Below are 27164 nucleotides of genomic sequence, written 5' to 3' on the forward strand. Positions count from 1 at the left end.
CTGTGCTCCGGTGTCATCCCTGGATCAGTAATGCTGACACCACACAATACTCGGAGGATTTATAGCAGAGTAGCAATCACACACTTATTACATCGAGTGTCTCAAAAGAGAACTTATTACAATAAATATGGCTTAAGGCCATCTAATAACGATAACAGCGGGAGGCTTGGAAGATAAGTGAGTCCATCAACTCCAACGGCATCACTGAGTATAGAACCACGACCTAAAACTCCTTAATCGTCATCTGAAAAGTCTGCAACATTAACGTTGCAGCCCGAAACGGGTCAGCACATGGAATATGCCGGCAATGTAACACATAGAGAGTAATGGAATGAAACAGCTATACTATATGCATATTTGGCTGGTGGAAAGCTCTATGGTTACAGTTTTGCGTAAAGCCAATTTTTCCCTACTTCAAAGGAATAAAATTTATTTAACTATCATGGTAGTTGTTAAACATTGAGAATGGTTGACAACATTCTCAATCCCAATTAAGCATCATCATTAAACATAACCCAACAAAATTAGTTTAGAGTAACATGTTGAGATTCACATGATAATTTAGGTACTAGATACTCAAGATGTCCATAACCGGGGACACGACTAACCATGATTAGTTTATTACACTCTGCAGAGGTTTGCGCACTTTTCCCCACAAGACTCAATCTCCTCCGTTGGGTTTCTCGCACTACAGGGTGTTTGAGAAGACGGATGACCGAGACATAGTCTTTCAGAAGTGCTAGCACCTTACGATCGGGTAGACCGTACCACCTACATCCCCTACATCTGCTAGTCTGCCACTGTAAGAGTTCGCACGACTTAGTTAACTATGCTAGAGCCCATAATAGCTTGTGGCTGCACACGGAAGTTTCTAGTATGAATAGTCTCACGATCCCTTTGAGCCTGGGTGGCGGTCCAAAAGAAAACAAGCAAGTCCTGGAATGCCCAGGTGCCTCAATCCACCCAGATGTGTGTTTAAGTTGCCACCTTAGATAACCATTAATTAACAAAACTCACATCTATCATGGATATCACTCACCCAATCCACGTCTACTAGCATAGCATGGCATAATAAGCAAACGTAGAAGTAACTCCCAAAGGTTTGATAATAAACAGGTAATACATACTACCTCATCTACTTCCCATCCCACAATTTAATTAGATCCTAACCATGCAATGTGTGAGGGTTGATCTAATGCAATAAAACTGGTAGTAGAAAAGGTATGATCAAAGTGTTACTTGCCTTGCTGATGATCCGGGAAACCTAGCGATTCGAAGTAACAAGCGGCCCACTCCGGGTGTTCTATCGCAGACAAACAAACAAGCATACAATAAGTACTCAACTAATGCACAGGTAAAACTCAAATAAGAGATCTAACCAGAAGGTTCAACTCAAGAACTCCTGTTGGCAAAAGAATCAAATCGAACGAAGCAACGAAAGTCAAACGGCGAAAGAAAACAACTTCGTTCTACTAATCTGGATCTAGGGCTAATTTTGCAGTAGCAAAATCTTGTTTAAGTTGGTTAAACGGATAGAGGGTTTCGAGACGAAACTCTAGGCGCTTAAATCGCTTGATTCCGATAAACGAGCAAAAAGTTATACTAAAAAGAAAATCGGATCAGGAATCGCGATCAAAAAAATCGCGGATTTAATCCGAGAAAAGAAAAACGACGGACGCTCGCTAAATTAAATAAACCGGAAAAACCGATCTATTTAAAAAAACGAATCTAAAAAAACCGATGGAAAAACAGAATGGTTTCTTGAAAAAAAATAAAAAAAACCGGCGCGGATTTTGAGGCGGCGGCGGACCTCGGGCGGCGTGCGGCGGCGGCGGGGCGGCGGCGAGGCGGCGGCGGCGGGAGTTGGGGCGGCTCAGGCTAGGGTTAGCTCTGGCTGGGCCTCCCCCCGGCTTAAATAGCCTAACGGGCCGGGAGTCCTAGTCGGACACGGCCCTAGGTCGGTTCGAATTTTTTTAAATAATTACGCGCAAAAGAAAAATAAAAAGAAATACTAAACGGACTCCAAAAATTACGAAATAAATTTTCACGGGCTTCTAAAATCAAGCCACACAAGGTGAACATTTATTTGGGACCTAAATGCAATTTTGAAAACGCACATTTTTCCTAAATTCAAATAAAACACCAAAAAACTCCGAAATAAAATCCTATTTGATTTTATTATTAAATCCTCAATATTTCTTTATTTTGGGAAAGTCATTTTATTCCCTCTCTCATATTTTTGTAATAGAAATAATTGATGATAAAATAAATAAAATCAAATGATCCTATTCTCAAAATTTGAGAAACCTCAAATATGAAAATAACGAAATCCCCAACTCTCTCCATGGGTCATTGAGTTGCGTAGAATTTTTAGGATCAACCAAAATGCAAAATAAAATATGGTATGCAATGATGATCTAATGTATAACATTCCAAATTGAAAATTTGGGATGTTACAGACCTACCCCCCCTTAAGATGAATCTCGCCCTCGAGATTCGGGTTGGCTAGAAAATAGGCGAGGGTGGTCCTTGAACAAATCTTCCTCTCGCTCCCAGGTGGCTTCATCCTCTGTGTGGTGGCTCCACTGAACTTTGCAAAACTCGATAACCTTGCTGTGGGTAACTCGACTGGCAAACTCGAGAATCTTAATTGGTTTCTCCTCGTATGTCAAATCTTTATCCAACTGAATAGTTTCCAAAGGCACTGTGTCTCTCAAAGGTATGTCAGCCATCTCCGCGTGGCATTTCTTTAACTGAGAAACGTGGAACACATCATGAACTCCTGACAATCATTCAGGCAATTCCAACTTGTAGGCCACTTCTCCCATACGCTCCAAAACTCGATATGGTCCTACAAATCGTGGTGCTAACTTCCCTTTAACTCCAAAACGCTTTGTTCCTCGAAGTGGAGATACTCGAAGATAAGCTCTATCTCCAACTTCCTAAACTGTCTCCTTACATTTAGAATCTGCATAACTTTTCTGTCTGGACTGGGCTACCTTGAGCCTATCGCGAATCAACTTCACCTTCTGTTCAGACTCTTTAATCAAGTCAGGTCCAAACAACTGGTGGTCTCCAACTTCGTCCCATGACAACGGTGTCCTGCACCTCCTTCCGTACAAAGCTTCAAAAGGGGCCATCTTTAAACTAGTTTGGTAACTGTTGTTATAAGAGAACTCTGCATATGGCAAATTATCGTCCCAACTAGATCCATAATCTAGCGCACAAGCTCTCAGCATATCCTCCAAAATCTGATTGACTCTCTCGGTCTGTCCATCTGTCTGTGGATGAAAAGCTGTACTGAATTCTAGCCTGGTACCCAAAGTTTCGTGCAACTGTTTCCAGAACTTTGAGGTAAACTGGGTTCCTCTATCTGATACGATACTCCTTGGAACTCCATGCAAACATACGATCCTGGTCATGTATATCTTTGCCAACTTAGCACTGGTGTAAGTGGTCTTTACCGGGATAAAATGAGATACCTTCGTCAATCGATCAACTACAACCCAAATTGAGTCATAGCCTGAACGAGTCCTGGGCAATCCCGTGATAAAATCCATGCCTAGCTTATCCCTCTTCCATTCGGGTATCGGCAATGGTTGTAACAATCCTGCTGGCTTCTGATGCTCTGCCTTTACTCTCTAACATACATCACAAACTGCTGCATACTCCGCAATATCCTTCTTCATTTCGGTGCACCAGAAAATATCCTTCAGATCCAAATACATCTTGGTATTTCCTGGGTGAATTGAATACGGTGAGTCGTGCCTCTTGCAAAATGAACTTCCTGATCTCCGGGTCATTGGGCACGTAAACACGGTCTTCAAACCAGAGGGTATCGTGCTCATCCTCACGAAATCCTTTAGCTTTTACTTTGCTCAGTTTCTCCTTAATAGCGGCAATCTCTTTGTCAGTCTTCTAAGCTTCTCTGATTTTATCCATCAAAGTTGACTGAATCTCCAATGCTGCTACATAACCTCTCGGAACTATTTCCAAACATAGTTCACGAAGATTTTCTGCTAACTCCTTGGGTATTTCTCCCGTCAGTAACGTATTGACATGGCTCTTACGGCTTAATGCGTCAGCTACTACATTAGCCTTTCCGGGATGATAATGCAATCTCATATCATAATCCTTGATGAGCTCCAACCATCTCCTTTGTCTGAGATTCAACTCCTTCTGTGTGGAAGTGTACTTCAAACTCTTATGATCCGTGTACACCTCACAATGGTTTCCAATGAGGAAATGCCTCCATGTTTTCAAAGCATGCACTACGGCTGCTAACTCCAAATCATGCGTGGCATAATTTAACTCATGAGGCTTCAGTTGTCTTGAGGCATATGAAACAACTCTCCCTTCCTGCATAAGCACTGCTCCAAGTCCTCGACGTGAAGCGTCGCAATACACCTCATAATCTTTGGTCTGGTCTGGCAAAATCAACACTGGTGAGGTAACCAAGCATTTCTTCAACTCCTGGAAACTAGCCTCACATTCCTCCGTCCATATGAACTTGGTATCTTTCTTTAACAACTCAGTCATAGGCTTCGCAATCTTTGAGAAATTCTCAATAAATCTCCGGTAGTATCCTGCGAGTCCAAGAAAACTCCGGATCTCTCCAACTGTTGTTGGGGCTTCCCACTTGGTCACGGTATCAACTTTAGTGGGATCAACTGCTATACCTTCTCCATATATAACGTGTCCGAGGAATCCTATTTCCTTCAACCAAAACTCACATTTGCTGAACTTGGCATATAATTGATGTTCTCTGAGCTTTCCAAGTACCAAACGCAAAAGCTCCTTATGCTCCTCCTCATTCTTCGAATAAACCAGGATATCATCAATGAACACTACGACGAACTTATCCAAAAACTCCATAAACACTTTGTTCATCATGTTCATAAAATAGGCAGGTGTGTTAGTCAGACCAAATGACATAACGGTATACTCGTATAGCCCATACCTGGTGGTAAAAGCTGTCTTCGGAATATCCTGTTCTCGAATCTTCAACTGGTGGTATCCTGAACGCAGATCGATCTTGGAAAATACCTTAGCTCCTTGCAATCGATCAAACAGATCATTAATCATTGGTAGTGGGTACTTGTTCTTGATTGTTACTTCGTTCCATCCTCGATAATCAACAACCATCCTTAACGATCCATCCTTCTTCTCCACTAGAAGTACTGGCAATCCCCAAGGCGAAGAACTTGGGCAGATATATGCCTTATCCAGTAACTCCTTAATCTGCTTCTTAATTTCCACCAAATCCTTTGCTAGCATCCTATATTGTCTCTTTGATATTGGCCCTGTGCCTGGCAATAGCTCAATCAAAAACTCAATATCTCTATCCGGTGGCATGCCTGGCAACTCCTCTGGAAATACTTCAGGGAAATCCCTTACCACTGGTACTTCCTCCTGCACAACTCCTGTTAGGCAATTTACTTGAGTCCTCTTTGGCACATGCCGGGATACATACTTGATCCTTCTCCCTTCTGGGGTGGTAAGCAAAATTGACTTACTAGCACATTCAATATTCCCTTCATACTTTGATAACCAATCCATGCCTAATATCACATCCAATCCTTGGGATTCCAATACTATTAGGTCTGAGGGAAAAACATAGTTACCAATCCTTAATGGTAACCGATCACACCATAGACTAGCCACATACTCTGCTCCAGGCGAGGTTACTAACATGGGTGACCTAAGGGCTTGGGTTGATAGGTTATACTTATCCACAAATCCCCTTGAGATGTATGAATGCGATGCACCATTATCAAAAAGAACGAGTGCAGTAAATGACTTAACCAAAAACTTACCTATTACTGCAACGGGCTGAGCTTCAATCCTCCTCCACGCTAACGTGGTTCACCTGTCCCCTGTTGAAAGGGTTCGGCTTCTTCCCAGAACTTCCATTGCCATTTTGGCCTTCAGGACAGTCATTGGCATAATGTCCGGTCTTCTAACACTTAAAGCAAGTGACTTGGCTCAGGTCCTTCTTGGCTGGGGTTGATGGGTTGGTGCGGTTCTGGCCGTTGCTTCCTCCATTGCCATTACCATTCTTGGTGCCATTGTGATTGTGCGAGCTACCTCCTCTATGGGTGTGCTGAAAATGTCCTCGCGGTCTAGGGGTAAAACGTGGTTTCTGCTGAGCTCCTGAATTGTACTTCCCTTGTCCATACTTCCTCTTGCGATTCTCAATTTTCTGCTGCTTCCCTTCAATCATAAGAGCACGATCTACCAACTCCTGGTAGTTGTTGAAGGTTGCTACCATCAACTGCAAGCTCAACTCATCATTCAGTCCTTCCAGAAACTTCTCCTGCTTAGCTGCATCCGTAGCGACGTCATCTGGGGCATAACATGCTAACTTACTAAAGTCCTCCACATACTGGCCAACTGTTCGTCCTCCTTGGCATAAGTTGCGAAACTCACGCTTCTTCATGGCCATAGCTCCTGATGAAACATGTGCAGTATGAAAAGCCTGCTGAAATTGGTCCCATGTGACACTGTCGACTGGGAAAGTGGCTGTGAAATTCTCCCACCATGATGCTACGGGTCCTTCTAACTGATGTGCGGCAAACTTTACGTTCTCCGCATCTGTGCATCCTGCTATGGTCAACTCCCTAGCTGTCTTGCGGAGCCAATTATCTGCTACTATCGGCTCGGTGCTACTGGAAAACACCGGCGGATTCAGCCTAAGAAAATGGGCTAAGTGATCAAAAGGTGGTGGTGGTGGTGGGTTGTTGTTGTCGTTCCCTTGATTTTGATTCTGGACTAGCAACTGCATCAATGTGTTCTGCTGCTGGATCAACTGGGTGAGCTCCGGTGGAAAGGCAAATCCGGGGTCACGTCTCGGAGGCATCTGAGGGTTTAGAAAAGATGAGATGTAAGAATAGAGGGGGTCTAAAGAGAAAACACTACCCATATGCACATGAGGCAAAAGCAAACAATTCACTTCATTCAATCAAACAAGGGCATACAATCGATCTATCTATCGCAAAAGTGCTCGGACTACTATATTTACATGGTGGACTACTACTACTAATGAGGTGGTCTACTAGAAATATTCTTCGGTTGCAGACTCCATGATATCTGCTCCAGCTTCATCAACATAGTCATCATCGCTACTATCTGGATCTGAATCGGTGCCCTCGATGATGATGTAGTCTTCCGGGCTAATCTCCTTGGGTTCTTCGTCTTCCTCTACTGGCGTAGGGCCTCCCATAAATATTCCAATCTTCTTGATCAGGTCGTCATTCTTCTCCACCAATACTTCAATTTCCTCTTCATAATATTCACGTGTAGCCTTGAGTTCTTCCTCCAATTCCTTGATTCTAGTCTTAGCCTTATTCAGATCTATCATGTCGGCGCACATCTGGTTCTCCTGTCATCGAATGTGCTAGTTTAGCTCCTGGATAAAAGCTGCGATTGATCTATCCTTCCTGGTGCTGATCATCTCCCAGTGTTCATCTCGGCGCCCATAAATCTGGTAGATAGTATCCTTGAGATCCTTGCGGTAGATTTCTCCAATGCGTCCCATGGTGATGTGAGCTGCCATGCTCTTTCCTAGACTCCAAGTTGGTGCATTAAAAGAAAACTCTATGGGCTCAGTGACTGGCATGAACGTCCTTCCTGGAACTTGAACTTGAATCATCCATCGCTCTTCTTCAGGTAAAGTGGCGTTATAGGTTCCTGTGAAGCTTGGTACTCCTATGTTCAGGTATCTAGTGAATTCCTTCAAGTGACGTCCAAAGGGTGTATCTTCATCCGGTTGGGTGAACTTGTTCCTTGCATCCGCCATCCTAAAAGAGTAGAAAAGATGAGAAGTCAGAAGAGAAGAGAGTGAATAGTGATCTAGGTCTTTTAGCTTAGTGGTCGTGTCCTACAGTCAGCGTGTGCTCTGATACCATCTCTATAGCGACCAGACCTCAAACAGTCTGATCTCTATGCTCTGGTGTCATCCCTGGATCAGTAATGCTGACACCACACAGTACTCGGAGGATTTATAGCAGAGTAGCAATCACACACTTATTACATCGAGTGTCTCAAAAGAGAACTTATTACAATAAATATGGCTTAAGGCCATCTAATAACAATAACAACGGAAGGCTTGGAAGATAAGTGAGTCCAACTCCAACGGCATCACTGAGTATAGAACCACGACCTAAAACTCCTTAATCATCGTCTGAAAAGTCTGCAACATTAATGTTGCAGCCCGAAACTGGTCAGCACATGGAATATGCTGGCAATGTAACACATAGAGAGTAATGGAATGAAACAACTATACTATATGCATATTTGGCTGGTGGAAAGCTCTATGGTTACAGTTTTTGCGTAAAGCCAATTTTTCCCTACTTCAAAGGAATAAAATTTATTTAACTATCATGGTAGTTGTTAAACATTGAGAATGGTTGACAGCATTCTCAATCCCAATTAAGCATCATCATTAAACATAACCCAACAAAATTAATTTAGAGTAACATGTTGAGATTCACATGATAATTCAGGTACTAGATACTCAAGATGTCCATAACCGGGGACACGACTAACCATGATTAGTTTATTACACCCTGCAGAGGTTTGCACACTTTTCCCCACAAGACTCGATCGCCTCCGTTGGGTTTCTCCCACTACAGGGTGTTTGAGAAGACGGATGACCGAGACATAGTCTTTCAGAAGCGCTAGCACCTTACGATCGGGTAGACCGTACCACCTACATCCCCTACATCTGCTAGTCTACCACTGTAAGAGTTCGCACGACTTAGTTAACTATGCTAGAGCCCATAATAGCTTGTGGATGCACACGGAAGTTTCTAGTATGAATAGTCTCACGATCCCTTTGAGCCTGGGTGGCGGTCCAAAAGAAAACAAGCAAGTCCTGGAATGCCCAGGTGCCTCAATCCACCCAGATGTGTGTTTAAGTTGCCACCTTAGATAACCATTAATTAACAAAACTCACATCTATCATGGATATCACTCACCCAATCCACGTCTACTAGCATAGCATGGCATAATAAGCAAACGTAGAAGTAACTCCCAAAGGTTTGATAATAAACAGGTAATACATACTACCTCATCTACTTCCCATCCCACAATTTAATTAGATCCTAACCATGCAATGTGTGAGGATTGATCTAATGCAATAAAACTGGGTAGTAGAAAAGGTATGATCAAAGTGTTACTTGCCTTGTTGATGATCCGGGAAACCTACCGATTCGAAGTAACAAGCGGCGCACTCCGGGTATTCTATCGCAGACAAACAAACAAGCATACAATAAGTACTCAACTAATGCACAGGTAAAACTCAAATAAGAGATCTAACCAGAAGGTTCAACTCAAGAACTCCGGTTGGCAAAAGAATCAAATCGAACGAAGCAACGAAAGTCAAACGGCGAAAGAAAACAACTTCGTTCTACTAATCTGTATCTAGGGAAAATTTTTACAGTAGCAAAATCTTGTTTAAGTTGGTTAAAGGGATAGAGGGTTTCGAGACGAAACTCTAGGCGCTTTAATCGCCTGATTCCGATAAATGAGCGAAAAATTATATTAAAAAGAAAATCGGATCAGGAATCGCGATCAGAAAAATCGCGGATTTAATCTGAGAAAAGAAAAACGACGGACGCTCGCTAAATTAAATAAACCGGAAAAACCAATCTATTAAAAAAAGAATCTAAAAAAACAGATGGAAAAACCGAACGGTTTTTTGAAAAAAAATAAAAAAAAACGGCGCGGATTTCGAGGCGGCGGCGGACCTTGGGCGGCATGTGCCGGCGGCGGCGTCCGGCGGCGGCGGCGGGAGCTGGGGCGACTCGGGCTAGGGTTAGCTCTGGCTGGGCCTCCCCCCAGCTTAAATAGCCTAACGGGCCGGGAGTCCTAGTCGGACACGGCCCTAGGTCGGTTCGATTTTTTTAAACAATTACCCACAGAAGAAAAATAAAAAGAAATACTAAACGGACTCCAAAAATTCCGAAATAAATTTTCACGGGCTTCTAAAATCAAGCCGCACAAGGTGAACATTTATTTGGGACCTAAATGCAATTTTGAAAAACACACATTTTTCCTAAATTCAAATAAAACACCGAAAAACTCCGAAATAAAATCCTATTTGATTTTATTATTAAATCCTCAATATTTCTTTATTTTGGGAAACTCATTTTATTCCCTCTCTCATATTTTTGTAATAGAAATAATTGATGATAAAATAAATAAAATCAAATGATCCTATTCTCAAAATTTGAGAAAACTCAAATATGAAAATAACGAAATCCCCAACTCTCTCCGTGGGTCATTGAGTTGCGTAGAATTTCTAGGATCAACAAAAATGCAAAATAAAATATGGTATGCAATGATGATCTAATGTATAACATTCCAAATTGAAAATTTGGGATGTTATAAACCTACCCCCCTTAAGATGAATCTCGCCCTCGAGATTCGGGTTGGCTAGAAAATATGTGAGGGTGGTCCTTGAACAAATCTTCCTCTCGCTCCCAGGTGGCTTCATCCTCTGTGTGGTGGCTCCATAAACTTTGCAAAACTTGATAACCTTGCTGCGGGTAACTCGACTGGCAAACTCGAGAATCTTAATTGGTTTCTCCTCGTACGTTAAATTGTTATCCAACTGAATAGTTTCCAAAGGCACTGTGTCTCTCAAAGGTATGTCAGCCATCTCCGCGTGGCATTTCTTTAACTGAGAAACATGGAACACATCATGAACTTCTGACAATCCTTCAGGCAATTCCAACTTGTAGGCCACTTCTCCCATACGCTCCAAAACTCGATATGGTCCTACAAATCGTGGTGCTAACTTCCCTTTAACTCCAAAACGCTTTGTTCCCTGAAGTGGAGATACTCGAAGATAAGCTCTATCTCCAACTTCGTAAACTGTCTCCTTACGTTTAGAATCTGCATAACTTTTCTGTCTGGACTGGGCTACCTTGAGCCTATCGCGAATCAACTTCACCTTCTGTTCAGACTCTTTAATCAAGTCAGGTCCAAACAACTGGCGGTCTCCAACTTTGTCCCATGACAAAGGTGTCCTGCACCTCCTTCCGTACAAAGCTTCGAAAGGGGCCATCTTTAAACTGGTTTGGTAACTGTTGTTGTAAGAGAACTCTGCATATGGCAAATTATCGTCCCAACTAGATCCATAATCTAGCGCACAAGCTCTCAGCATATCCTCCAAAATCTGATTGACTCTCTCGGTCTGTCCATCTGTCTGTGGATGAAAAGCTGTACTGAATTCTAGCCTGGTACCCAAAGTTTCATGCAACTGCTTCCAGAACTTTGAGGTAAACTGGGTTCACTATCTGATACGATACTCCTTGGAACTCCATGCAAACATACGATCCTGGTTATGTATATCTTTGCCAACTTAGCACTGGTGTAAGTGGTCTTTACCGGGATAAAATGAGCTACCTTCGTCAATCGATCAACTACAACCCAAATCGAGTCATAGCCTGAACGAGTCCTGGGCAATCCCGTGATAAAATCCATGCCTAGCTTATCCCACTTCCATTCGGGTATCGGCAATGGTTGTAACAATCCTGCTGGCTTCTGATGCTCTGCCTTTACTCTCTGACATACATCACAAACTGCTACATACTCCGCAATATCCTTCTTCATTCCGGTCCACCAGAAAATATCCTTCAGATCCAAATACATCTTGGTATTTCCTGGGTGAATTGAATACGGTGAGTCGTGCCTCTTGCAAAATCAACTTCCTGATCTCCGGGTCATTGGGCACGTAAACGCGGTCTTCAAACCAGAGGGTATCGCGCTCATCCTCACGAAATCCTTTAGCTTTTCCTTTGCTCAGTTTCTCCTTAATAGCGGCAATCTCTTTGTCAGTCTTCTGAGCTTCTCTGATTTTATCCATCAAAGTTGACTGAATCTCCAATGCTGCTACATAACCTCTCGGAACTATTTCCAAACATAGTTCACGAAGATTTTCTGCTAACTCCTTGGGTATTTCTCCCGTCAGTAACGTATTGACATGGCTCTTATGGCTTAATGCGTCAGCTACTACATTAGCCTTTCCGGGATGATAATGCAATCTCATATCATAATCCTTGATGAGCTCCAACCATCTCCTTTGTCTGAGATTCAACTCCTTCTGTGTGGAAGTGTACTTCAAACTCTTATGATCCGTGTACACCTCACAATGGTTTCCAATGAGGAAATGCCTCCATGTTTTCAAAGCATGCACTACGGCTGCTAACTCCTAATCATGCGTGGCATAATTTAACCCATGAGGCTTCAGTTGTCTTGAGGCATATGAAACATCTCTCCCTTCCTGCATAAGCACTGCTCCAAGTCCTCGACGTGAAGCGTCGCAATACACCTCATAATCTTTGGTCTGGTCTGGCAAAATCAACACTGGTGAGGTAACCAAGCGTTTCTTCAACTCCTGGGAACTAGCCTCACATTCCTCCGTCCATATGAACTTGGTATCTTTCTTTAACAACTCAGTCATAGGCTTCGCAATCTTTGAGAAATTCTCAATAAATCTCCGGTAGTATCCTGCGAGTCCAAGAAAACTCCGGATCTCTCCAACTGTTGTTGGGGCTTCCCACTTGGTCACGATATCAACTTTAGTGGGATCAACTGCTATACCTTCTCCAGATATAACATGTCCGAGGAATCCTATTTCCTTCAACCAAAACTCACATTTGCTGAACTTGGCATATAATTGATGTTCTCTGAGCTTTCCAAGTACCAAACGCATTGCTCCTTATGCTCCTCCTCATTCTTCGAATAAACCAGGATATCATCAATGAACACTACGACGAACTTATCCAAAAACTCCATAAACACTTTGTTCATCATGTTCATAAAATAGGCAGGTGTGTTAGTCAGACCAAATGACATAACGGTATATTCGTACAGCCCATACCTGGTGGTAAAAGCTGTCTTCAGAATATCCCGTTCTCGAATCTTCAACTGGTGGTATCCTGATCGTAGATCGATCTTAGAAAATACCTTAGCTCCTTGCAATCGATCAAACCGATCATTAATCATTGGTAGTGGGTACTTGTTCTTGATCGTTACTTCATTCCATCCTCGATAATCAACAACCATCCTTCTTCTCCACTAGAAGTACTGGCGATCCCCAAGGCGAAGAACTTGGGTGGATATATCCCTTATCCAGTAACTCCTTAATCTGCTTCTTAATTTCCACCAAATCCTTTGCTGGCATCCTATATGGTCTCTTTGATATTGGCCCTATGCCTGGCAATAGCTCAATCAAAAACTCAATATCTCTATCCGGTGGCATGCCTGGCAACTCCTTTGGAAATACTTCAAGGAAATCCCTTACCACTGGTACTTCCTCCTGCACAACTCCTGTTAGGCAATTTACTTGAGTCCTCTTTGGCACATGCCGGGATACATACTTGATCCTTCTCCCTTCTGGGGTGGTAAGCAAAATTGACTTACTAGCACATTCAATATTCCCTTCATACTTTGATAACCAATCCATGCCTAATATCACATCCAATCCTTGGGATTCCAATACTATTAGGTCTGAGGGAAAAACATAGTTACCAATCCTTAATGGTAACCGATCACACCATAGACTAGCTACATACTCTGCTCCAGGCGAGGTTACTAACATGGGTGACCTAAGGGCTTGGGTTGATAGGTTATACTTATCCACAAATCCCCTTGAGATGTATGAATGCGATGCACCAGTATCAAAAAGAACGAGTGCAGTAAATGACTTAACCAAAAACTTACCTATTACTGCATCGGGCTGAGCTTCAATCCTCCTCCATGCTAACGTGGTTCACCTGTCCCGTGTTGAAAGGGTTCGGCTTCTTCCCAGAACTTCCATTGCCATTTTGGCATTCAGGACAGTCATTGGCATAATGTCCGGTCTTCTAACACTTAAAGCAAGTGACTTGGCTCAGGTCCTTCTTGGCTGGGGTTGATGGGTTGGTACAGTTCTGGCCATTGCTTCCTCCATTGCCATTACCATTCTTGGTGCCATTGTGATTGTGCGAGCTACCTCCTCTATGGGTGTGCTGAAAATGTCCTCGCGGTCTAGGGGTAAAACGTGGTTTCTGCTGAGCTCCTGAATTGTACTTCCCTTGTCCATACTTCCTCTTGCGATTCTCAATTTTCTGCTGCTTCCCTTCAATCATAAGAGCACGATCTACCAACTCCTGGTAGTTGTTGAAGGTTGCTACCATCAACTGCATGCTCAACTCATCATTCAGTCCTTCCAGAAACTTCTCATGCTTAGCTGCATCCGTAGCGACGTCATCTGGGGCATAACGTGCTAACTTACTAAAGTCCTCCACATACTGGCCAACTGTTCGTCCTCCTTGGCGTAAGTTGCGAAACTCACGCTTCTTCATGGCCATAGCTCCTGATGAAACATGTGCAGTACGAAAAGCCTGCTGAAATTGGTCCCATGTGACACTGTCGACTGGGAAAGTGCCTGTGAAATTCTCCCACCATGATGCTGCGGGTCCTTCTATTTGATGTGCGGCAAACTTTACGTTCTCCGCATCTATGCATCCTGCTATGGTCAACTCCCTAGCTGTCTTGCGGAGCCAATCATCTGCTACTATTGGCTCGGTGCTACTGGAAAACACCGGTGGATTCAGCCTAAGAAAACGGGCTAAGTGATCAATAGGTGGTGGTGGTGGTGGTGGTGGGTTGTTGTTGTTGTTGTTCCCTTGATACTGATTCTGGACTAGCAACTGCATCAATGTGTTCTGCTGCTGGATCAACTGGGTGAGCTCCGGTGGAAAGGCAAATCCGGGGTCACGTCTCGGAGGCATCTGAGGGTTTAGAAAAGATGAGATGTAAGAATAGAGGGGGTCTAAAGAGAAAACACTACCCATATGCACATGAGGCAAAAGCAAACAATTCACTTCATTCAATCAAACAAGGGCATACAATCGATCTATCTATCGCAAAAGTGCTCGGACTACTATATTTACATGGTGGACTACTACTACTAATGAGGTGGTCTACTAGAAATATTCTTCGGTTGCAGACTCCATGATATCTGCTCCAGCTTCATCAACATAGTCATCATCGCTACTATCTGGATCTGAATCGGTGCCATCGATGATGATGTAGTCTTCCGGGCTAATCTCCTTGGGTTCTTCGTCTTCCTCTACTGGCGTAGGGCCTCCCATAAATATTCCAATCTTCTTGATCAGGTCATCATTCTTCTCCACCAATACTTCAATTTCCTCTTCATAATCTTCACGTGTAGCCTTGAGTTCTTCCTCCAGTTCCTTGATTCTAGTCTTAGCCTTCTTCAGATCAATCATGTCGGCGCACATCTGGTTTTCCTGTCGTCGAATGTGCTGGTTTAGCTCCTGGATAAAAGCTGCGATTGATCTATCCTTCCTGGTGCTGATCATTTCCCAGTGTTCATCTCGGCGCCCACAAATCTGGTAGATAGTATCCTTGAGATCCTTGCGGTAGATTTCTCCAATGCGTCCCATGGCGATGTGAGCTGCCATGCTCTTTCCTAGACTCCAAGTTGGTGCATCAAAAGAAAACTCTATGGGCTCAGTGACTGGCATGAACGTCCTTCCTGGAACTTGAACTTGAATCATCCAGCGCTCTTCTTCAGCTAAAGTGGCGTTATAGGTTCCTGTGAAGCTTGGTACTCCTATGTTCAGGTATCTAGTGACTTCCTTCAAGTGACGTCCAAAGGGTGTATCTTCATCCGGTTGCGTGAACTTGTGCCTTGCATCCGCCATCCTAAAAGAGTAGAAAAGATGAGAAGTCAGAAGAGAAGAGAGTGAATAGTGATCTAGGTCTTTTAGCTTAGTGGTCGTGTCCTACAGTCAGCGTGTGCTCTGATACCATCTCTGTAGCGACCAGACCTCAAACAGTCTGATCTCTGTGCTCCGGTGTCATCCCTGGATCAGTAATGCTAACACCACACAATACTCGGAGGATTTATAGCAGAGTAGCAATCGCACACTTATTACATCGAGTGTCTCAAAAGAGAACTTATTACAATAAATATGGCTTAAGGCCATCTAATAATGATAATAGCGGAAGGCTTGGAAGATAAGTGAGTCCATCAACTCCAACGGCATCACTGAGTATAGAACCACGACCTAAAACTACTTAATCATCGTTTGAAAAGTCTGCAACATTAATGTTGCAGCCCGAAACGGGTCAGCACATGGAATATGCTGGCAATGTAACACATAGAGAGTAATGGAATGAAACACCTATACTATATGCATATTTGGCTGGTGGAAAGCTCTATGGTTACAGTTTTTGTGTAAAGCCAATTTTTCCCTACTTCAAAGGAATAAAATTTATTTAACTATCATGGTAGTTGTTAAACATTGAGAATGGTTGACAGCATTCTCAATCCCAATTAAGCATCATCATTAAACATAACCCAACAAAATTAATTTAGAGTAACATGTTGAGATTCACATGATAATTCAGGTACTAGATACTCAAGATGTCCATAACTGGGGACACGGCTAACGATGATTAGTTTATTACACTCTGCAGAAGTTTGCGCACTTTTCCCCACAAGACTCAATCGCCTCCATTAGGTTTCTCGCACTACAGGCTGTTTGAGAAGACGGATGACCGAGACATAGTCTTTCAGAAGCGCTAGCACCTTACGATCGGGTAGACCGTACCACCTACATCCCCTACATCTGCTAGTCTACCACTGTAAGAGTTCGCATGACTTAGTTAATTATGCTAGAGCCCATAATAGCTTGTGGCTGCACACGGAAGTTTCTAGTATGAATAGTCTCATGATCCCTTTGAGCCAGGGTGGCGGTCCAAAAGAAAACAAGCAAGTCCTGGAATACCCAGGTGCCTCAATCCACCTAGATGTGTGTTTAAGTTGCCACCTTAGATAACCATTAATTAACAAAACTCACATCTGTCATGGATATCACTCACCCAATCCACGTCTACCAGCATAGCATGGCATAATAAGCAAACGTAGAAGTAACTCCCAAAGGTTTGATAATAAACAGGTAATACGTACTACCTCATCTACTTCCCATCCCGCAATTTAATTAGATCCTAACCATGCAATGTGTGAGGGTTGATCTAATGCAATAAAACTGGGTAGTAGAAAAGGTATGATCAAAGTGTTACTTGCCTTGCTGATGATCCGGGAAACCTAGCGATTCGAAGTAACAAGCGGCGCACTCCGGGTATTCTATCACAGACAAACAAACAAGCATACAATAAGTACTCAACTAATGCACAGTTAAAACTCAAATAAGAGATCTAACCAGATGGTTCAACTCAAGAACTCCGGTTGGCAAAAGAATCAAATCGAACGAAGCAACGAAAGTCAAACGGCGAAAGAAAACAACTTCGTTCTACTAATCTGGATCTAGGGCAAATTTTACAGTAGCAAAATCTTGTTTAAGTTGGTTAAACGGATAGAGGGTTTCGAGACGAAACTCTAGGCGCTTGAATCGCCTGATTCCGATAAACAAGCGAAAAGTTATACTAAAAAGAAAATCGCATCAGGAATCGCGATCAGAAAAATCGCGGATTTAATCCGAGAAAAGAAAAACGACGGACGCTCGCTAAATTAAATAAACCGGAAAAACCGATCTATTTAAAAAAAAACAAATCTAAAAAAACCGACGGAAAAACCGAACGGTTTTTCAAAAAAAACCAGCGCGGATTTCGAGGCGGTGGCGGACCTCGGGCGGCGTGCGGCGAGGCGGCGCGGCGGCGGCGGGGCGGCGGCGGGAGCTGGGGCGGCTCGGGCTAGGGTTAGCTCTGGCTGGGCCTCCCCCCCGGCTTAAATAGCCTAACGGGCCGGGAGTCCTAGTCGGACACGGCCCTAGGTCGGTTCGATTTTTTTAAATAATTACACGCAGAAGAAAAATAAAAAGAAATACTAAACGGACTCCAAAAGTTCCAAAATAAATTTTCACGGGCTTCTAAATTCAAGCCGCACAAGGTGAACATTTATTGGGACCTAAATGCAATTTTGAAAAATGCACATTTTTCCTAAATTCAAATAAAACACCGAAAAACTCCGAAATAAAATCCTATTTGATTTTATTATTAAATCCTCAATATTTCTTTATTTTGGGAAAGTCATTTTATTCCCTCTCTCATATTTTTGTAATAGAAATAATTGATGATAAAATAAATAAAATCAAATGATCCTATTCTCAAAATTTGAGAAAACTCAAATATGAAAATAACGAAATCCCCAACTCTCTCCGTGGGTCATTGAGTTGCGTAGAATTTCTAGGATCAACCAAAATGCAAAATAAAATATGGTATGCAATGATGATCTAATGTATAACATTCCAAATTGAAAATTTGGGATGTTACAGATATCCATAATAGTAGTTGGGGTCGTACTGAGATGCAGCGGCTATCGCCTCCTGAGTTGCAGAGTGGCGACGAGCGGCCTCTGCTCTCCTCTCGTACTCATCTGCCTCCTCTCTGGTAATAACATATCTTCCTTTTGCCTGATTATCAAAGAATGCAGGAGCAGGGAGAGTAATATGGACATCACGGCGTCTGTCAAAGATTAAACGATACTGGAGAGGTGATTCATTCCTCTCGACAAACTGGTGGTGAACCATAGCATTAAAGTCTAGGTAAGTAGGGGGTAATTCAATATCATGTTCACGTATGGCTACACCAAGAAAATTAGCTATGCGGGTTGCATAAATTCCACCAAAGAAATCTCCATTAAATCTATTAAGATGCAACCTACGTGCAACAATGGCTCCCAAATTATAAGATTTGTATTCTAACACAACACTCCTAAGTATACTGAGGTCCGGGACACACATGTGACATGCCTCATCTTTACCATTAATGCATCTACCTACGAAGAGAGCAAAATAATGTATAGCAGGAAAGTGAATGCTCCCTATGGTAGCTTGTGCTATATCTCTAGATTCTCCCACAATTATACTACCAAGAAAATCTCTAAATTCAGATTTGCGAGGATCCTTATACTACCCCATTGTGGAAGTTTGCAAGCAGTGGTAAAATCCTCTAAGTCCATAGTGTAAGAATTTTCATAAAGATCAAACGGGACAGTTGGAGAATTACGTGAAGGTGAAAATTCAAACCTCCTCACAAAGGAACTAGTGAGATTGTGATACTGGCTGCACTTCTCTTCCTCGAAGCTCATAAGATCAGCGTTACACAAATATGTGTTAAATTCTTCCTTAATTCCCGCTCGATCCATAAAGTTCTCAGAAGGCCATTCACAAGGACGCACTGGAGCGTCTCTTGGTGGCTCATCATCAGCATCACGCATTGCAAGCCTAGGTCCTTGCTTCCTTGAAGAACCACTCTGGAACATTTTCCCAAGCATATTTCTTCCTCTGAAAAATTTCTGAAATTTTTAGTAACTTCCAAATAAAAGTAAACCAAACTCAATAATATTGATAACAACTACTCCTACAAGTGCCTAGAGCCTATATCATGCATCAAAACTACTTTTAACCATATAAATTTGACATGCAAGCTTAAGAACAGGGTCACCTAAGCAGCAAAAATTTGCAATGAATAAAGCACTAGAACAAAAACTAATTGGACCAATGGAGGAGTCACATACCAAGGAACAATCTCCCCAAGCAGTTTTGTGAGAGGTGCTTTGAGCAAGGAGATCGAAAATGGCAGCAAAACGAGCTTGGACTCGGGTTTGAGCTAGTTATTCGTGTTTGGGGGAGGAAGAAGAAGTGTATGGGCGAAAGGATAAGTGGAGGAGGGCCACCATGGGCCCACGGGGCAGGGGCGCGCCCAGGGGGTAGGGCACGCCCTCCACCCTCGTGGGCAGGTGGTTGACCCCCTGCTATGTTTTCAGTGCCAAATATTCTCAAGTATTCTGGAAAAAAAATCATATTTAAATTTCAGGGCATTTGGAGAACTTTTATTTTTGGGGTATTTTTATATTGCACGGATAATCAGATAACAGACAGAAAAATATTTGTTTTTATTTTATTTAATATAAATAACAGAAAGTAAAAGTGGGGTACAGAAGGTTTTGCCTTCTAGTTTCATCCATCTCATGATCATCAAAAGGAATCCACTAACAAGGTTGATCAAGTCTTGTTAATGAACTCATTCCGAATAACATGGAACCGGAGAAATTTCGAATAACACTATGTTACCTCAACAGGGATATGCACATCCCCAATAATAAGAATATCATATTTCTTCTTGATAGTAGGAAGAGGAAATTCAAAATCTCCAAATATAATCGATGGAATTTTTCCAATAGAGTTGATACTATGAACTTGAGGTTGTTTCCTCGGAAAGTGTACTGTATGCTCATTACCATTAACATGAAAAGTGACATTGCCTTTAGTGCAATCAATAACAGCCCCTGCAGTATTCAAAAAGGGTCTTCCAAGAATAATAGACATACTATCGTCCTTGGGAATATCAAGAATAACAAAGTCTGTTAAAATAGTAACATTTGCAACTACAACACGCACATCCTCACAAATACCAACAGGTATAGCAGTTGATTTATCAGCCATTTGCAAAGATATTTCAGTAGGTGTCAACTTATTCAACTCAAGTCTACGATATAAAGAGAGAGGCATAACACTAACACCGGCTCCAAGATCACATAAAGCAGTTTTAACATAGTTTCTTTTAATGGAGCATGGTATAGTTGGTACACCAGGATCCAAGTTTCTTTGGTATTCCACCATTAAAAGTATAATTAGCAAGCATGGTGGAAATTTCAGCTTCAGGTATCTTTCTTTTATTTGTAACAATTTCTTTCATGTACTTAGCATAAGGATTCATTTTGAGCATATCGGTTAATCGCATACGCAAAAAGATAGGTCTAATCATTTCAGCAAAGCGCTCAAAATCCTCATCATCCTTTTTCTTGGATGGTTTGGGAGGAAAAGGCATGGGTTTCTGAACCCAAGGCTCTCTTTCTTTACCATGTTTCCTAGCAACAAAGTCTTTCTTATCATAACATTGATTCTTTGATTGTGGGTTATCAAGATCAACACCAGGTTCAATTTCTATATCATTATCATTACTAGGTTGAGCATCATCATGAACATTATTATTAACATTATCATTAGTTTCAAGTTCATTACCAGATTGTGTTTCAGCATCAGAAATAGAAATATCATTTGGATTCTCAGGTGCTTCAACAATACGTTCACTAGAAGCATGCAAAGTCCTATCATTTTTCTTTTTCTTCTTTTTAGACGAACTAGGTGCATCTATATTATTTCTCCGAGTCATTCTAATAAGTTTCTCCGAGTCATGCAAAGTCCTATCATTTTGCTCAATTCTTTTAGGATGGCCTTTAGGATACAAAGGTTCCTGAGTCATTCTACCACCTCTAGTCATAACTCTAACAACATTATCATTATCCTTACTATTCAATTCATTGAGCAAATCATTTTGAGCTTTAAGTACTTGTTCTACTTGAGTGGTAACCATAGAAGCATGTTTACTAATAAGTTTAAGTTCACCTTTAACATTAACCATATAATCACCCAAGTGTTCATGCATATTTGAATTGTATTTCAATTGTCTACCAAAATAAGCATTAAAATATTCTTGCTTAGCCATAAATCTATCAAACTCATCTAAGCATGGGCTAGCAAACTTAGTAAATGGGATCTCAACTTTATCATATCTATAGAGAGAATTTACCTTTACTACCTGTGTCGGGTTATCAAGACCATGAGTTTCTTCAATATGTAAAGGATTAAGATCATATGTTTCTTCAACAGGCGGTAAATTAAGACCATGTATTTCTTCAATAGGAGGTAAATTCTTAACATCTTCAGCTTTAATACCCTTTTCTTTCATAGATTTCTTTGCCTCTTGCATATCTTCAGGACTGAGAAATAAAATACCCCTCTTCTTCGGAGTTGGTTTAGGAATAGGCTCAGGAACTGGCTCCGGAGGTGTCCAATTATTTTCATTTGTCAACATATTATTCAATAGAATTTCAGCTTCATCCGGTGTTCTTTGCGTGAAAACAGAACCAGCACAACTATCCAGGTAATCTCTGGAGGCATCGGTTAGTCCATTATAAAAGATATCAAGTATTTCATTTTTCGTAAGAGGATGATCAAGCAAAGCATTAAGTAATTGGAGAAGCCTCCCCCAAGCTTGTGGGAGACTCTCTTCTTCAATTTGCACAAAATTATATGTATCCCTTAAAGCAGCTTGTTTCTTATGAGCAGGGAAATATTTAGCAGAGAAGTAATAAATCATATCCTAGGGACTACGCACACAACCAGGATCAAGAGAATTAAACCATATCTTAGCATCACCCTTTAGTGAGAACAGAAATATTTTAAGGATATAAAAGTAACGAGTTCTCTCATCTTTAGTGAACAGGGTGGCTATATCATTTAATTTAGTAAGATGTGCCACAACAGTTTCAGATTCATAACCATGAAAAGGATCAGATTCAACCAAAGTAATTATATCAGGATCAACAGAGAATTCATAATCCTTATCAGTAACACAGATAGGTGAAGTAGCAAAAGCAGGGTCAGGTTTCATTCTAGCATTTAGAGATTGCTTATTCCATTTAGCTAATAACCTTTTGAGTTCATATCTATCTTTGCAAGCTAAAATAGCTAAAGAAGCTTCTTGATAAAAACATAACCCTTAGGAATAACAAGTGATTCTTCATCATCACTTTCATCAGTATTATCAGATTCAATATTTTCAATCTCTCTAGGCCTAGCAAGTTGTTCATCAAGAAATTCACCAAGTGGCACAGTAGTATCAAGCATAGAAGTAGTTTCATCATAAGTATCATGCATAGCAGAAGTGGCATCATCAATAACATGCGACATATCAGAACGAATAGCAGAAGCAGGTTTAGGTGTCGCAAGCTTACTCAAAACAGAAGGTGAATCAAGTGCAGAGCTAGATGGCAGTTCCTTACCTCCCCTCGTAGTTGAGGGATAAATCTTGGTTTTCGGATCTCTCAAGTTCTTCATAATGATAAGCAGATATATCCCAAGTGACTCAAAGAATAGAGCTATGCTCCCTGGCAACGGCACCAGAAAATAGTCTTGATAACCCACAAGTATAGGGGATCGCAACAGTTTTCGAGGGTAGAGTATTCAACCCAAATTTATTGATTCGACACAAGGGGAGCCAAAGAATATTCTCAAGTATTAGCAGCTGAGTTGTCAATTCAACCACACCTGGAAACTTAATACATGCAACAATGTATTTAGTAGCAAAGTAATATGATAGTAGTGGTAACGGTAGAAAAAGGTAACAGTAGCAAAAGTAGTGTTTTGGTATTTTGTAGTGATTGTAACAGTAGCAACGGAAAAGTAAATAAGCGAAGAACAATATATGGAAAGCTCGTAGGCAATGGATCGGTGATAGGGAATTATGCCGGATGCGGTTCATCATGTAACAGTCATAACCTAGTGTGACACAGAACTAGCTCTAGTTCATCAATGTAATGTAGGCATGTATTCCGAATATAGTCATACGTGCTTATGGAAAAGAACTTGCATGACATCTTTTGTCCTACCCTCCCATGGCAGCGGGGTCCTTACGGAAACTAAGGGATATTAAGGCCTCCTTTTAATAGAGTACCGGAACAAAGCATTAACACATAGTGAATACATGAACTCCTCAAACTACGGTCATCACCGGTAAGTATCCCGATTATTGTCACTTCGGGGTTAACGGATCATAACACATAATAGGTGACTATAGACTTGCAAGATAGGATCAAGAACTCTCATATATTGATGAAAACATAATAGGTTCAGATCTGAAATCATGGCACTCGGGCCCTAGTGACAAGCATTAAGCATAGCAAAGTCATAGCAACATCAATCTCAGAACATAGTGGATACTAGGGATCAAACCCTAACAAAACTAACTCAATTACATGATAAATCTCATCCAACCCATCACTGTCCAGCAAGCCTATGATGGAATTACTCACGCACGGCGGTGATCATCATGAAATTGGTGATGGAGGATGGTTGATGATGACGATGGCGACAGATTCCCCTCTCCGGAGCCCCGAACGGACTCCAGATCAACCCTCCCAAGAGGTTTTAGGGCTTGGCGGCGGCTCCATATCGTAGAACGCGATGAGTTCTTCTCTTTGATTTTTTTCGCCCCGAAACACAACATATAGAGTTGGAATTGGAGTCGGAGAGGCACCAGGGGGGCCCACGAGGTAGGGGGCGCGCCCTAGGGCGCGCCCCCACCCTCGTGGACAGGTGGTGGGCCCCCTGGCCTTCATCTTTTGCAAGTATTTTTTATATTTTCCAAAAATTTGCTCCGTGAAGTTTCAGGTCATTCCGAGAACGTTTGTTTCTGCACATAAATAACACCATGGTAATTCTGCTGAAAACAACGTCAGTCCGGGTTAGTTCCATTCAAATCATGCAAGTTAGAGTCCAAAACAAGGGCAAAAGTGTTTGGAAAAGTAGATACGACGAAGACGTATCAGCCAACTAGCTTGGCCATCTAGAGCAGATCGATAGCTACGCCCCTGGCCATCAGGTCAGATTTGAAAGCTTGAACTACACCGCCGACATCCATGGAGACATGATCTTCAACGGAATCGAGCCCATGTCAGGTGCGCCGCACAATCATGGCGAGCATGACTTAGCCCTGCCGTCGGACGGTGTTTGGGAAATCACACCCGCGGCTACTCCGGCCCTCAATCCGGAGCAAATCATGCCATCCGAGGATGGGTGGATGGACCCCGCCATGGAGGCCGCACACTCAGCGGCGATAGAGCCGAATACCGACTTCACCTCCTACGAGACCCGTGTCATCGGACCCTTGGATTCGTCCCCGGCCACAGGCTCCGAACCCTTGCGTCCGTGCCTATCAAATCTTATTGGGCACCGATCATAGAGTTTACCTCCGTGGATATCTTTCAGCACTCACCCTTGGGCGACGAGCTAAATTCATTGAGGTCTCTCTCCTTGTCAGGAGACCCTTGGCCAAACTATGTCCGGCTTGAGTGGGAAGCGGACGATGAAATTCGTTCCCCACCCACCACCCACTTAATAGCCACTGTCGACGACTTAACCGACATGCTTGATTTCGGCTCCGAAGACATCGACGGTATGGACGACGATGCAGGAGAATAACAGGAACCACCGCCCACAGGGTGCTGGACAGCCACCTCATCATATGATATATATATGGTGGACACCCCCAAAGAAAGCGATGGCAATAAGGCAACGAAGGATAATCCCCTCGAGAAGCAATCTAAGCACCAACGTCGTCGACGCCGCTCTAAGCCCCGCCATAGCAAAAGCAGTGATACCGACACAAGAGACAATAACACTGCGGATAGTGCCGAAGACGAAGACAATCCCCTCCAGCCAGGCTTCGAGCGGGAGGATGGGCAAGCCAGTCCTAAGGAACAGGCGACAGACGGAGAATCAGAGGATGACAATTACATGCCCCTCTCCGAAGACGAGGTGAGCCTTGGCAACGAAGAATTCATCGTTCCTGAGGATCCCGTCGAGCAGGAGCGCTTCAAGCGTCGGCTTATAGCCACAACAAAAAGCCTGAAGAAAAAGCAGTAGTAGCTTCAAGCTAATCAAGATCTGCTAGCAGATAGATGGACCGAGGTCCTGGTAACCGAGGAATACGAACTCGAACGTCCAACCAAAAGTTACCCAAAGCGCAGGTTGCTACCCCAACTCAAGGAGGAAGCATTAAAGCCTACACTACCAGCGTATGATGCGGCTGACCGGCCACCTCGTGGCCGAGACAAAGCGGCACATCTGCCCGAAGTCCAGCCCGCAGCCCGTCGCCAGTCAAAAAAAAACACGAAGGACCGGGTGTCGGTGTCAAAACCGGTGGATCTCGGGTAGGGGGTCCCGAACTATGCGTCTAAGGCGGATGGTAACAGGAGGCGGGGGACACGATGTTTACCCAGGTTCGGGCCCTCTCGATGGAGGTAATACCCTACTTCCTGCTTGATTGATCTTGATGATATGAGTATTACAAGAGTTGATCTACCATGAGATCGTAGAGGCTAAACCCTAGAAGCTAGCCTATGGTATGATTGTTGTCATCCTACAGACTAAACCCTCCGGTTTATATAAACACCGGAGGGAGCTAGGGTTACATAGAGTCGGTTACAAGGAAGAAGATCTATATATCCGTATTGCCAAGCTTGCCTTCCATGCCAAGGAAAGTCCCATCCAGACACGGGACAAAGTCTTCAATCTTGTATCTTCATAGTCCAATAGTCCGGCCAAAGGATATAGTCCGGCTGTCCGGAGACCCCCTAATCCAGGACTCCCTCAGTAGCCCCTGAACCAGGCTTCAATGACGATGAGTCCGGCATGCAGATTTGTCTTCGGCATTGCAAGGCGGGTTCTTCCTCCGAATACTCCATAGAAGATCTTGAACAGAAGGATAGTGTCCGGCTCTGCAAAACAAGTTCCACATACCACCGTAGAGAGAATAATATTTCCACAAATCTAATCTGCTGACACGTTTAGCAACATGACATCATGCCATGGCCCGGTCATTATTTGAACCGTTTTTCTCAACCAGCACTGTACATATCGCGAGGCGGTTTTCTTGACACGTCTTGTCGAAGTAGAGATCGTGTCCCCTTATCACGGGATTCTCATCAATACGGGTATGGGTAACCCAACCGCGCCATCAATTACGACGTTCGGGGAATAAGCAATTTTACCAGGTAAGTGGGGAGGCGCATCGCCTCTTCCGCCCTTATAAAGGGACAAAGATTCACCCTTTTTACCCACGCCTTCTTCCTCCTTGCTTATCCATTCTCGCACACTGGAGCTCTAGCGCCCAAGTTCGCATCTTTCTCCTTAAACCACTCCAAGCATGTCCGGAGCGGGAGGCAAGTGGATGGTCTCCTCCGTCACGGAGGAGAACATCACAAAGCTACGAGAAGCCGGATATCAGGCCGCGGACATTGCGCACCAGCTACCAGATGCGGGGTAGATCATCCCTACGCCCGAACCCCATGAGAGGGTAGTTTTCCTTACCCACTTTGTCCGCGGACTGGGATTTCCCCTTCACCCGTTTGTCCGCGGGCTCATGTTCTACTACGGGCTGGATTTTCATGATCTGGCCCCCAATTTCTGTTGGAAATATGCCCTAGAGGCAATAATAAAAGGATTATTATTATATTTCCTTGTTCATGATAATTGTCTTTTATTCATGCTATAATT

This window comes from Triticum dicoccoides, chromosome 2A, assembly GCF_002162155.2.
Source record: "Triticum dicoccoides isolate Atlit2015 ecotype Zavitan chromosome 2A, WEW_v2.0, whole genome shotgun sequence".
Lineage (NCBI taxonomy): Eukaryota > Viridiplantae > Streptophyta > Magnoliopsida > Poales > Poaceae > Triticum > Triticum dicoccoides.